Source organism: Chenopodium quinoa, unplaced genomic scaffold (assembly GCF_001683475.1).
Source record: "Chenopodium quinoa cultivar QQ74 unplaced genomic scaffold, ASM168347v1, whole genome shotgun sequence".
NCBI lineage: Eukaryota > Viridiplantae > Streptophyta > Magnoliopsida > Caryophyllales > Amaranthaceae > Chenopodium > Chenopodium quinoa.
The window spans coordinates 28,994-44,648 of NW_018745527.1; the positions used below are offsets into that span (position 1 = coordinate 28,994).

General features: G+C 36.7%; 1 pseudogene; it reads left to right on the forward strand.

Annotated features, from left to right (window-relative positions):
• The first annotated feature begins 1,977 nt into the window (after positions 1-1,977).
• LOC110715701 lies at positions 1,978-14,686 on the forward strand (annotated as a pseudogene).
• The last annotated feature ends 969 nt before the right edge of the window (positions 14,687-15,655 follow it).

The window sequence follows — 15,655 nt, forward strand, 5'->3', positions numbered from 1 at the left end:
ATTTTTTGGGTTTTCTTAATCTTAGATACTAAGTATTTTTTTTGCATTTACTCTTATGATGAACTTACTTTCTCTAGCTTCACTAATATCACTATTGATTCTCCCTCCCTCTCTCTTTATTCACTATATCTCAGCTCGTCCTCCTCTTTTTATCGTTGGGTCTCCTCCATCAAACCAACGATGTTGGACATATATTATTATTTATTTTTTTGTATTCTTAAACTAATATCATTTTAGGTACTATTTTAAAGGGTTATCTAACGTCTCAGAAGCGTTCATTAACAAGATCTTTAAAAAATAATTAAATTATAAAATTCTATTTCTTTGATATATTTTATGATTTGTACTTTGTTGTATCCATGTCCCTTTATTTTTTTTAAATAAGTGATTTAATGCGTTCGTTTTGTATCCATATCATATTTGTACCCGATCTCGCGCAACCTAATGTGAAGCTTGCATACGGCCTATCCTAACTAATGTAGGTTGTGAGATACTTTGGTTGAATCTTATACAGTTATACATATGTTCTTCCAGCTTTCTATAGATAGATTATTGTTTTTACATCAATTTGCCAAATACGAGTACATCGTATTCCACATTTATTGTCTTCGATTGCAATCTTCAGAAAATTTCAATGGAGGAGATATGTAATATGTTGCAATCAAGATAAATTCAATTTCCTACCCCTTTTTTTTTTTTTTTTAGGTCTAACAATTTTTTTATTTATGTTAAGAATCTCAAATTTTCAAATTTTCTTTTAATCAAAAACTATAATATTAATGTGGACTCGAGATCCATACATGTGAAATTAATTGTATTTTAAATATACATACCATAATTTTAATATAGTGACCTTTATTATTCACATTGACTAGTATATTAAAAATTTCACTACCAAAATTAACTTCTTATGACCTTCATAATAACACAAATGACTTTTATTTTAACATAATAACCTTTATTATAACATAGTAAACTTTTTTTATTTTTAATATATTAAAACAATCATAATATCACTAATATTAGTAATATACATAAATGAATGTGAATTAGATCTATTAAAGAGTTCTCATTCTCTTATCTGTCACATCAATATTCTTATCCTTCGTATGACTCGTATCATCACTTAAATATCTTTTTGTTGTTTCTTTACACCATTAGCATTTTACGGTCAAGGAAATATGTTGAAAACAAATAAAATGGAAGACAGTATCTGAAAAAACAATAACTCTTGTATACGGCGGACTGATATTAATTTTATTATAAAACTGTCAATTTAATGGTAACTTTAATATTAAGTAATTTTTAAGGTAACTTTAACCCCTTTAAGGGTGATTTTTAATCTGTAATGAGTTTGATTGTATTTTAATGTGTAATTATTAATGTATACATGTTACGAAGGTTAATATGATTATTCTAATACATTATGAGCATGTTTGATAAGAGTATTTTTAGAATTGAAAATGGATTCAATTAAATCATTACCGTTACCAAGTATTTGGTTAGAAGGATTGGGTAACAATTACCATTACCTAACACTTTGTTTGAATAGAAGGAAATGGAAGGAAAAGAAGGGAAGAGAAAGGAGGGGGACAAACTCTCTTGTTTGGGTAAAGGATTGGGGGAAGGAAGGGAAATGAGAGGGAGGGATTCATTTTCCCTCTCTCTTTAATAAGCATAATCCCTCCAAATTTGGAGAGATTTGGAGGGAAAATAGAGCTCACCTCCCCCTCCCTTTCATTTCCCTTCCCTTCCTCCTCTTTCCCTCCCCTTCCTTTCCTTGCTTATTTGCTATTCAAACAAAGCGTAAGGGTAATGGTTTCCACTCATTTGTTACCTACTCTAAAAGCTAAAGTAACAATTACCCTTACCTTTCTCAAACAAAAATAAATAGAATTAGATTTAGGTGATTATTTTTCATGTTTAAACCAAACAAATGAAAAGGTAATTTAACGGTTAAATGATTCCTTTCCTTCTCCTTATCTATTTCCTTTCCATTTCATTTCCAATATTCATACCAAACACTCCCAATAAATGTTTTTTGAGGGTTAAATTTATGTTAGGAAATAATAACTTTTGTAGAATATAAGGATAACTTTAAAAGTCTTTAATTAATTTTTTGTGCTGAAAAGAAAGAAAAAAAATAAATAAATAAAAATAAATAAATAAATAAATAAATAAATAAATAAATAAAAAAAAAAAACCTTTTAGTTACATGATCACCATCCCTTTAATAATTGCATAGTCCCCACATACTTTATTGATACCTTGATACCTGATGGACATGATAGTGATACAAAGTCATCATACAGCCCTAGAAAAAAAACTAAACGGCCCACACAACCAGGCTTCCTCTTATCTTTCTTCAAATATGTAACATTTGTACACCACATACATACCAATTTCATGTATACATAGCATTTACATCTTGTGATTTTGTGTTAACTTTCATTGTGTTATGGAAGTAGTCCGTTGCCCAGCCAACTACGTGCCTCTTTCGCCGATCAGCTTCCTCCGGCGATCCGCCGTTGTTTATAGAGACCGCCCTTCAATTGTTTACGGAGATGTGCAGTACACTTGGGGGGAGACACTACAAAGGTGCACCAAGCTTGCTTCTGCTCTATCTCAGCTAGGCATCTCTCGTGGCAATGTGGTGAGTGCTCTTTACCTTGTTTTTACTTTTTGCATTTTCGACAAGTTTATTGAATTACTAATATCGACTAATTTAGTTAAGTCATTCATGTTAATATTTATTGTCGAATTGTTTCCACCGTTACATACAGTATGGGTGTAAAAAAATACATACAGTATAAAAAATTTATTTATAAGGTTAACAACTTTCAAGAATAATTGTGTATCAATATTGTTAGATGAGACGAGCACTATAAAAGGGGGGTGAATTGTATGTGAGTTCCTAGTGACTACTTTTACAGGAATAAAACAGAATATAAAAGGAACTTTGTAAAACACATATGATTTTACGAGGAAACTTTCCAGGGCCCGACTAGAAGTAAAACCTCGACCCTCCAAGGGATTTCACACCAAACCATTCCACTATAATAGGGCAAACTCTCCTAGTTACAACCTATTATAATCAGACATTTACTCACGAGTTCCATTCTGAACTTGCTACACAGTAGAGCCCTATTCTACCCAAACTAAGTCCCTGACTTAGATTTACTCATCACTCCCTGAATGCTCTCACACTCAGCTTCAATCCTGAAGCCTACAATATGTATGCAATACACTTACACTACTAGAAAACGACCGTTTTTCGACTGATAATTTCCGTCGAAATCATTTGAAATTCCGTCGAAAATCATCTTTCTGACGGAGTTTCGTTGGAATGGTCTGTCGCGAAACATTTTGTAGGAAATTCAACTTTTTCCGTCGGAAGAACATATTCCGACGGAATTAGATCTGTCGGCGCATGGTTTGACTTAAAATGAGAATTCGTCGCAATATTCCGACGAAATTAATTCCGTCGGTATATACCTCTTCCGATGGAATAATCCGTCGTAATCAAATACGTTTTCGACGGAAATATTCCTTCGTAAGGTCTGTATTTTTCGAGGGATTAAATTTCCCTCGGAATATTTCGACGGATTTTTCCGTCGCAAAGTTCCGACGGATTTATTTTCCCTCGGAAAATATATGATTTTCGACGGCATTGTCCATCTGAAAATCCGTGGCCATATTTCGACGGAATATTTTTTCCGTCACAAAAAACCTGCTTCCGGCGGATTATACCATTAGAAATTCTGTCAGAATTTCACCGGCTAATTTAACAAATTAATCGAGTATTTTTGAAATTACCACCATTCGAAACCTATACCTTCTGCACCTAATTCAAGATAAAAGTAAATTAATGATTTATATATATATATATATATATATATATATATATATATATATATATATATATATATATATGTATATGTATGTATATATATATGTATGTATATATATGTATATGTATGTATATGTATGTATATGTATATATATATATATATATATATATATATATATATATATATATATATATGTATATGTATATGTATATGTGTGTATATATATATATGTATATATAAAAAACATAATCCAAATTAAGTCCATGTACATACTACATAAACAAAAGCAAAACTATAGCCGGGATACCCTACCCTGCTCCGCCACTACTCATAATCCAAATTAAGTCCATGTACATACTACATAAACAAAAGCTAAGCTATAGCCGGGATACCCTGCCGTGCTCCGCCACTACTCGGGTCGTCCCTAGGGTCTCGACTCTGAGGTTGAATGGTGGAACATGTGTCGCTGGGGGAAACGACGCATAAACTCATCCTACTTCTCCTGGTTTTTCCTCTCTATTGCGGCCATTTGGGATTGAAATCGGGCTTCCATCTCGACTTCCAATTCACTTCGAATTTCACTGCGAAGAGCTTGCACCCTATGCTCCATCTGATCCTGCATTTGAGAAACAACGGAAGGCGTGTACTGCTTTGAAGACGTGAAAAATCGACCCATTCGGTTGCCATAGTACAACTCTGCACTTTGGCTAAGTCCCTTCACGCAGCCCTTCTTGTTGCGACCACCCACAGTTTCCCAGTACAACTCATTCAGACTCTTTCGAATCCCTTGAGTGCTTGCTTCTTCAACCTTCTACTGGTAGGCCTCCTACAAGATATACATATGAAAAGGAGAAACTTACTAAGTTTAAGCAAGCATTTTCAACAAAATAGAACCAAGTAAGGCCTAATTGACTTCTACTTTGCCCATTTTCTTCATTTCTTATCAAATGAACTCTTTCTTTCTCATAACATGTCAATAATAGGTAGTTTTAGGTGTATAGGGATTGAATTCACACAAAAAAAAAACCAATTACCTAAGTTTTAAGAACTATTTTCATCCAAATGAATCCAAATATGGCCTAAATGACTTCTACTTTGCACATTTTCTTCATTTCTTACCAAATGAACTTTTTCTTTCTCATAACATGTCAATTATAGGTAGTTTTAGGCGTATAGGGCTTGAAATCACAAAAAATGACCAATTAACTAAGTTTTAAGAACATTTTCATCCAAATATACCCTAATTGACTTCTACTTTACCCCATTTTCATGAAATCAATCAAATAAGTTTAGATTCTAAGTTATATTGAAGTTGTTACCGCAATTTGCTTTACTTTGGTGTTGGCTGGCACTGTGCCTCTCTCAGGCACATCCTTGAAGTGCCTCTTCTAAAAAGCTCAAGAGCTGTTGGTAACTGGCCTTGATTCTTCGCCGCCTTTGATTATACATGTAGAAAATCATCGTTATAAATGTCACACCACCATTACATAGTAATACACAAATGCCTTCTATTTTACTTGCCTATTAAACAAACTTACCATCCTTTTTGCATGTTGTATAGCTGACATAGAACCTTGATAGTGGGTTGGTTCAACCACATTTTCCAAGGAACCGCTCCTTCTGTTCTTCCTATTTTGGCCTGACCACTTCTTATAATATCCATCATCTTCTTGTGGACTTCCTCATTGAGCCAGCCTGGCTTGGCGCCATTCATCTTGTGTGTGACTGTATAGAACATGTCACGTAGGCGAGTTGCAAACTTCCTTTCAAAAGTTTGCTTCACATGCTCGTTTAATTGAGCTGCCCATGTGAATTGTTTCTACGAATGATAAACTTTAAAAGCTATAAACACAACTACATCAATACACTTAATAAAACATGTATTAACTAAGTTAAAAATAGCATACGTTGAACAAGTTCCACCAGTGTTGTTTCGTTCCTTCATCAACCTCTCCATAATTCCTCCAAGGGTCTCGATAGTATCCAGTTAGCGTACCAGAGACCTCACTCCTCACCTTGTTATCATCAAACCTACATTAAACGAGAAACAACATTAGATGATCATCAACAAAAAGTAATATAGAACTTGTTAGAAGTAATAAATAGGTTAATTTTTCGAAGATAAGAATATAAGTCCAATTCATTAAATGTACGTACGTACCAGAGCATAGTAGGGTCTAATACCAGCAACTCTGAATGTTGCTGTGTCTGATTTTGTGGTTGGGTGAAGGCGGGCTCCTGAGTGGCACCCAAATCATGTGCCTCCGCTTCCTCCATTTCTTCGTCATCGTCGTCGATCACCATTTGAGCTTTACCTTTCCCCTTTGTTTTCTTCGACGATTTTTCATCTTTACCCCCCGCCATGACCACCTGAAATAGTTGTTAGTAACATGACATGATATTATAAATTACAAGTATAGTGCAATGTAATAAAATTTTATACAAAAAGTAATGATTTATTATAAGACCAAGTCATATTTTGATTTTACAATAACAAGCAAATTCTTAAAGGAGATTAACATATTTTTCTCTTCATTAATCTCATCACTACTATCACTACTGTAATCATCACTACTATCATCTAATAATACATCGATGTCATCATCCTCGTCACTATCACTAGAGTCGATGCTAGATTCATCATCTTCATCACTTGAGATAACAAAGCCGTCGTCATCATCTTCGTCATCATCATCTAGGACATAGTTTGGAATATCATTCGGTGGGCAAAGTGTTGCATGTACTTGTGGGGATGGTGCCTGCAAAAACTCTAAGTCCACCAGAGCATCAACCACTGACCTTGCTTGTGTTTTAAACACAGCCCACCAATGAACTCGATCCCGTTTCAGGCTAGGGTATGATGCGTAGTAAACTTGAGTCACTTGGTAAGATAATACAAAGGGATCATACTTGGGGTATTTCTTAGTATGATTTACTTCGACAAGCTTGTATTGTTCATGTGTGTTCATTCCCCTACCACAATCCATCCAACTACACTTAAGCAAAATAGTCTTGTACTCTTTTTCGGAACCAGTGTAGACAAGTTCAATTATGTCGTCTAAAATGCCGAAGTACTCTCCACCATCCTCACTTGATACACACACACCATATTCATCGTAGATTTGTGCTTGCCATGGGCATATGTATGGAAATTAAATCTACCGACAAAAATCTGCCTCCAAGTTCGAACACGCTTGAAAGGACGCATGCACAACGTTCACAGGACATCCGAATTTGGTTTCTCTTCAACCACCTATCAACGTTTTGAATATAAACGTCACAATTCATGAATTGAATAAATTGAAGTGCAAGATGTAAAATTCATAATTATGTCACGGTTAGACCGTTTATATCACCTTGTGATGAAACTAATAAGAGAATTCAGCTTCATATTTCTCCATGACTTCTTCTCTACGCAGATAAGGACGAATACTAAGAATGTAGTCCTCAAACTTCCTACAAGGTCAAACACACAATGTAAATCAACATTGTAATCATCTTAATTGTTCATAACTTTGAATACAATTCATTCCTAAACATATTATACCTTTCGTATTCACCGAGAATGCCGGTGTTTCGTAACACGAACAAATGATCACACTCGAGTTCTTTTTCATCTAAAAACCGAGTTTTACCCTCATTTGACACACGACCGCTATCCACCGTGAACAACTCTGGTATTTCAGCGTTGTCCACTGTGGAGTCCACGTCAGCAATCACATTTCGACCGAGATCTCGTGTTTTTGTGTCAACTGACGCCTAAAAGTAATTAGAGCAAAAGTTTGCTATCTCTTTGGTGAGATAAGCATTGCATATGGAACCTTCAACTCGAGCCTTGTTCCCAATTTTTTGTTTCAAGTGATTGAGGAACTTGCAATTATAGTTATATAAATGTATAAACAAGTCATGACAATGAATGGGATGTAAAAAAGAGGATGTGAAAGGGTCTTTGATTTACCTTTCGAAGGGATACATCCATCTATATTGAACAGGACCACATAACTTGCCCTCATATGGCAAATGAATAGGTAAATGCTCCATGGAGTTAAAGAATGTAGGAGGGAAGACCTTCTCAAGCTTGCAAAGGATCTCAGCTATGTTTTTCTCTAAACGCTCCATGTCACTAACTGTGATTGTGTAGCAACACAAATCGCGGAAGAATCTACGCATTCCAAATATGGCAAGGGAGAAATTCCCTCAAAGCAGTGGGCAACAACCTCTCCATGAACACGTGACAGTCCTGACTTTTCATTCCGTGCAGCTTACATGCTTGCAAATCTACGCATCTGCTCAAATTGGAGGCGTAACCATCAGGAAACCGCAACTGTTTAACCTACTCACACAAAACTTTTCTCTGAGCCTTGTCAAGAGCGAATGGAGCCTTTGGCATGAACTCTTTTCCTCTATCATCCTCCTCAAGATGAAGCTGCAGCCGTTTACAATATTTGGCAATGTCATTTCGAGCTAATGGTGTGTCACATGTATGCTTTTTCACATCCATTATAGTGTGAATTACCTGATCAAAGAAGTTCTTTTCAATGTGCGTGACATCTAAGTTGTGACGAATGAGCAGATGCTTCCAAATGGAAGCTCCTATAGTGTGCTTTGCTTGAACCACCCCTTTTTGGCTTTTTTTAGGCGTTTAAGTGCCTCAGGCCCATCTGTAGCCTTCAGAAGGTCTTTCACACATTCCCACAATTCCTCTCTTGACATGATGTGTGGAGGTGCACCTTTTTCGACTTTGTTTTTACAGAATGCAGTTCTACTATTTCGAAAAGGGTGATCAGTCGAAAGGAATTAGCGGTGGCAATCAAACCAAGAAACTTTACCACCATGTTCGAGCCAAAATGCTTTGCTTTTCTCCATGCAATATGGACAAGCCTTCTTACCAAATGTGGTCCAACCAAACAACATACCATAAGCCGGGAAGTCACTAACGGTCCATAGGATGGCTGCTCAAAGATTAAAATTCTGTTTCCTAGAAATATCGTAGGTATTTGCGCCAACTTCCCATACTTGTTTCAACTCTTCTATCAACGGTTGCATGTACACATCCAAGTTGCCCTAAGGGTTTTTAGGACCAGGAATGAGCAACGAAAGGAACATGAATTGTCGTTTCTTACACTTTGAGGGAGGCAAGTTATAAGGGGTCAAAATGACAAGCCAACAAGAATATTATCCCCCAAACTTACCATGAGAAGAAAAACCATCTGTACACAAGCCAAGTCAAACATTACGAGGCTCGGAGGCAAACTCTGGAAAGCAAGTATCGAGGTGTTTCCAAGCTTCACTATCACTAGGGTGTGCCATTGTGCCTTGAACTCGAGGATTTTTCGAATGCCATGTCATTTCCTCCGAAATGTTCTTGGTTGCAAAGAGTCTTTGCAACCTGGGTGTGATCGGGAAATAAAATAGAACATTCAAAGGCACTAAGCTACCTTTAGAAGTCTTCTTGTATCGGTTGCTGCCACACACTCTACATGTAGATAGCTGAGCATCATCCTTCCAAAATAACATACATCCTTTCGGGCATGCATGAATCTTTTCATGAGGCAGTTCCAACCCCTTCACAATCTTCTTCACCTCATAGAATGTGTCGGCCACATGGTTGTTGTTAGGAATCGCTTCATTGACCAAAGAAGCAAACCCATCAAAAAATATTGCGGCAAATTATACTCGCACTTTAGACTAGTAATTCTAGCAGCCATCTCTAACACAGACAATGAACTCCCTTCGTATAATGGTTGTTCAGAAGCCTTCAACAAATCCAGAAAATGCTTAGCTTGTGCATTAGGCTCCTCCTCTGATGAAACACTAGCCTGTTTCAGAATGCCCTTGATCTTAAGTATGACCAAAAATATCGAAAACCATTTCACGATATTCATTGGAACGCCGTTCAGGAACTCCTGGAAACCCTTCCCCATGACACATCCAATCATAGTAATTAGGTACAAAACCCTTGCAATACAAATGAATTTTAACCGTTTCCGCATCCCAAAGCCGTTTGTTCTTACATTTAAAACATGGACACCTGACTTCATTCGGGTTACTACTCTCGGGATGATCTTTGACGTACTGAATGAATTCATCAACCCCTTTCACGAACTATGGACTATTAGAAAGCCCAACCTTCCTTTCATACATCCAGCTACGTTATGTTCGTTTCATGAACACAACTTCTACACAACTTACGCATATGTATAATCACATTAGTCACAAAGCGTATTTAAAATTTATTATCCATCAAAGTGTTATGGAAATGCAAATGAGATTTGAAAAGATGTCCAAGGGTCCTTATCACTCCAACCTAACCCATCCTTGTACGTTTAATCCCACTAGTGAATGTAAGCCAGGTTTTCAAATCTATGGAAAATCCGACAGCATTTCCCTACAGTTCTCCAAGTACACGATGTAGGCGATTAGATACACCTACATATGTACCCAGAGAACATTGTAGAGAAATGAGAAGGCAGGATATTCCCTAGAATCAATAACAAGGCATACATTCACCACCTAAGTGAGAATAAGCGTACAAAGACAGTCCCAACCGGGGACTATTCAAGACATACTCCTAATGTGTATGCCTTGAACGGGTATCTAAGCATATGATTATGCAAATGATTCATTTACAAAATATATAAAGTAAAGGACACATGCATTATACTAAACAAATATATCATAATTAAACTAAACTAAACAAATATATTAAACAATTATTAAATATTATATTAAACATTATATAAAACATATATATTAAACTAAGTAAACTAACATACATTATATTAAACTAAACTAAACTAACATACATTATTATATTAAACTAAACTAACATATCATTATACAACACATTCATTTCAAATATTTCAACATATTTAAACATAAAATACAACAAACATGTATACACTACACTAAAAATAATGATAAACTTACATATATCTATATACAATTAGTCACTAACATGCCATGTATAAACTAAACTAAGAATTTTAGGGTTTATAATGTCACTAACCTCTAGATCTGCACTTTTTATTGACAATCAAACCAAGTAAATCTACAAATCCTACAAATAATTACAATTAGAAACTTAATTAGGGTTTATTGTGTCAGTTTTTATTCCAAAAAAAAAAAATAAGGGCAAGACTTACCGGCTGCAGAACGGCGGGAGGATGGAGGTGGTGGTGGTTCTGGTCGCAGCGATGAAGGAGGAATGGGGGAAGCTGTAGAAAAAGGTATGGTGGTTAGGGTTTAACCAAAAAAAACAAAAAATGCAAAACTACTTACCGAGCGGCGGCCTAGAAGTCACAAGGGGACGACGGTCAACGACCGGTGGTTGCGGTGAAAGGCCGATGGTGGCTGTTGACATGGTGGTGATGGTTAGGGTTTACCGAAAAAAAATAAATTAAAAAAATAAAACAAAATTCACTACAGTTACCGATCGGCGACCAAGGAATCACGGCGATGTAAGGCCGGTGGTTGCGGCGGATCGACGATGGTCGCCGGTCTCTTTCTCTTTCTCTTTCTCCCTTTCTTTTGTTCTCTCTCTTCCCCCTTTTCTCTTCTCCCTTCTCTTTCTATTTCGTGAATTTTCAGATCTAAAGCCCTGTTTTTTTTTTATTGTCAGAAATTAATACTTTTGACAGAATATTTCGTCAGAAAATATTTTTCGAGGGAATATTCCATCGGAAGTATTAGTTTCCGACAGAAATTAGTTCCGTTGGAAAATTTACGAGGGATATTCCATTGGAAAGTTCGTTTTACGACGGAATTTTCCGACGAGTTAAATTTCCTCAGAAAATTCAAAATTTCCGGCAGAAATTTGGGTCCGTCGGAGTGATTCTGTCGTAAATCGGTCTATTTCTAGTAGTGTTAACTCTTCCCCCAATACCAAAACAATACAAACTTTTGACTCTAATATGTGATTGGAAAGCTACACATGAAATCCGAAACTAATATGACAAGTTTAGACTTGGCAAACTTACACTTTGAGCTCTTTTCAGATTCTTCACGCATAAGCTCACAAAGTTGTGCTAATTATGAATTCTCCCTTATATACAAGTTATACTCGCATGTAATATAGGGTTTTCAAAAGATAGAAATTATAAAACTACCGTTTTCATAATTACACATTTATGTAAATCTTTTTGGAAGAAAATCTTTTTAGAAAACTTATCAAAGATATAGTTTATGAAAAGAATAATATTTTGTAAACCGGATTCTATAAGATAAAATCTTTCAAAAATCTTTTCATATAATTAAAACTTATCTTTTATAAACTTTCCATTTTTAAAGCTTGCCTAGCTTCATCACGCTGCTAATAAATTCCATGCATAAACTTTCCTAATATATTTACAATAATCCTTAGATAAATAAACTTAACAAAAAAACTTATATTTTAAAACTGGATTATCTTATCAATCGTTGTAAGGATACTTGGGCTTCACGCAGACCAGGACTAAGTTCCTGTTGTCCTTTATTCTCCAGCTCCTTGCTGGAACTTCGCAGGCCGAGTTCTTATATAACTTGTTGTCTTCAACGCAGACCAAGCCAGTGTTCTTAGCTTGCTGTCAAGCTTCACTTAGGAAACCTTTCTTAGTATTCCTGTTAGGGAACTCAATTAGTTCCATTGTGGAACCCTTCTTCTACTTTCTTTAACTTTCCTTAGAATTTCCTTAAGTCCTCAATTCCAGTTCATTGGTCCCATCACTCATTCACTCCCATGCTATTGCAAATAATTATGTATGCATGTATTTTTTTTCTCTTAATTTTGAATTTTGTCTTACTAAAGTTCTGTTCCCCAAATGTGTCCTGATTCATCAAAATTATGAGAGATTCATAACTACTTTGTGGAAAAATTGAAAGGTGAAAGAGATTCTCATTAATTTTGAATTTTGTCTTACTAAACCTTTAAGTCCTGGAATAATGATCTTTTGGATCTGCAGGTTGCAGCATTGCTTCCTAATGTTCCTGCAATATATGAGTTACACTTTGGGGTTCCAATGTCCGGGGGAATTTTATGTACCCTGAACGTACGTCATGACGCCGCAATGGTATCAGTCTTGCTTAAACATTCAGGGGCAAAACTCATTTTTGTAGATCAGCAATTCTTTGAAATAGCCAGCAATGCTATTCAGATTCTGTCCAAGAATACAACTACTAATAGCCTTCCAAAGATTGTCTTAGTTCTCGATAAGCAAGCAATTGGAGCTGTAAGTCAAACACATTTTTCTGCAAACAAACTGGAGTATGAGAGTTTTCTTATGTCAGGTAAACATGATTTTGAAGTGTACTCTCCGAAAGATGAATTGGAACCGATTTCATTGAATTACACCTCTGGAACAACCTCGAGGCCTAAAGGTGTCGTGTATAGTCATCGAGGTGCATACTTAAACTCGTTGGCTGCTGTCTTGTTGAATGAGATGCACTCAATGCCAGTCTATTTATGGACCGTCCCTATGTTTCATTGCAATGGGTGGTGCCTTACGTGGGGTGTCGCAGCTCAGGGTGGCACGAATGTATGCCTGAGGAATGTGACTGCAAAGGGCATATTCAGTAATATTGCAGAGCACAAAGTAACCCACATGGGAGGTGCACCTACAGTTCTTACCATGATCATAAACTGTCCTGCTAATGATAAGAAGCCTCTTCCTGGCAAAGTCGCGGTGATGACAGGCGCTGCTCCACCTCCTCCGGAAGTGCTCTTCAAAATGGAAAATCTCGGGTTTTCTGTGACACATTCGTATGGATTGACAGAGACCTATGGTCCAGGTACAGTGGCTGATTCATATTACAAATATATTGGACATCCTAGGACAATTATTTCATAGGAATCTTCTTAGTTTATAATCCGAAAAAACAGTTTCATCAGAAAAATACAGTAAAGTTCGGGTAGAATTCAGATCAAAAGAACAAGTCCTGCTAAAACAGAACTTTTTGGATTTGGCACTGCAGGTACAGTTTGTGTATGGAAGCCAGAGTGGGATGCTTTGCCTCCTAATGAGATAGCGAAACTCAAGTCCCGGCAAGGTGTGCATCACATTGGCCTAGAGGGCGTCGATGTGAAAGACCCAAATACCATGAAAAGTGTGCCTGCTGATGGAAAGACAATTGGCGAGGTTATGCTGAGAGGAAACACTGTCATGACAGGGTACTTAAATGATATTCAGGAAACTCAGGAGTCCTTTAAGGGAGGATGGTTTCATAGTGGGGACTTAGGAGTGATGCATTCAGATGGTTATATTCAGCTAAAAGACCGTTCTAAGGATATTATAATTTCAGGAGGCGAAAATATAAGCACAATTGAAGTAGAATCAGTAATATTTAGTCATCCTGCTGTACTAGACGCGGCTGTTGTTGGGCGTCCTGATGATCACTGGGCGAGACCCCCTGTGCATTTGTGCAGTTGAAGGATGGACATGATCAGGTTACTGCTGCAGAAATAATTGGGTTCTGCAGAGATTCACTGCCTCATTATATGGCTCCTCGAACTGTTGTTTTCGGGGATTTACCAAAGACATCAACTGGAAAGACCCAGAAATTTGTTCTTAGAGAGAAAGCCAAGGCAATGGGGAGCCTTTCTCCCAAAAAAACCAGCAAACTTTGAGCAAAAGTCATTTGTTAATAGGTTTGCTTTCTAAGATTGTGTTCAACTGTTTATGCTTTTGTAAGCAAACTTTTGCACATATCCCATAGTAAGTTTGGAGAACATTACTTGCAACTTTTAAGGGTTGTAAAAAATAAGGAGTCACAATTGGAACTAATAAATGTAGTCAAACATTACAAACACCAATTAATGTTTGACTTTGTTAGACATTCCTAAATTAATACTCATATTGTATTAAGAATTGTGTTAAATGCTAAATTACAAATTTACAATCTTACGTTGACCATTGACTGACTTGGCCTTTGGACTAGAGAGTTTTTTTTTAACCTTGCTTTTGGGCTTTTGATTAAAACATTTGGACCGGCCAAATTGGATTGAATTGGACCCAAATAACTTGCCCCCCAGATCGATTCGGAAGCATGAGCGGTCGGGTTTTGACTTGCAAAATGGAGGAAAGTAAACAGTTTAATTAAAATTTGAATTTGGGTGGTTATTGAGGTAATAACTGCCATTTAGAGAGTAATTAGAGAAGGTGGAAGGTTTAGTGGGTAGTTAACTTGGGAGGTGTTTAATGGTTACATTTAGGTGGAGTTAGTGGGGCTTTTAGTGGTACGAACTCCAGGAATTCTTGCTTCCGGAAACTTATTTAAACCACTCATCCCATTCTCTCTCCTCACTTCTTGCAAACTCTTTCTTCCGTCTTTCGTAATTCACCCTTGACAAAACGCTTTCCTTTTTCCTAATATTCTCTGCATTTCTTGACTTAAAGACGAAGTTCGTTGCTCCGATTTTGTAGATCGGCGAATTCCGCTTCTGATAAAGGTAATTTTCTCCAAAACTTGTTCGGATTTCTTTGATTTTTTAAAGCATCCCCTTTTTTCTCGATTTTTCGATTTTTAGAATAAATATGGCTCAAGACCGAGGTAAGAGACCGGTAGTTGCTAATGAGGAAGAGGAAGAGGAAATTCCTCAATTGTTTCCTCGGCGCAATCAACCACTTGGGCTGATGCAGCCACTAAGCAACCGAAATCCTCATCCCAGGGTGGATACTGAGGTTTCATCGAGCGAGACTCTTATTTCTGTAGTGTCGCTGATGTCGGTGCCTTTCCGAGGCTCAGGAAAGGCTAGCACCTCTAGCAGTGGCTCTGCAGCTCGGCCCCAGGAGTTGTTAGCTGGAGCCTGTGAGTGGGATAATCCCCCCGAA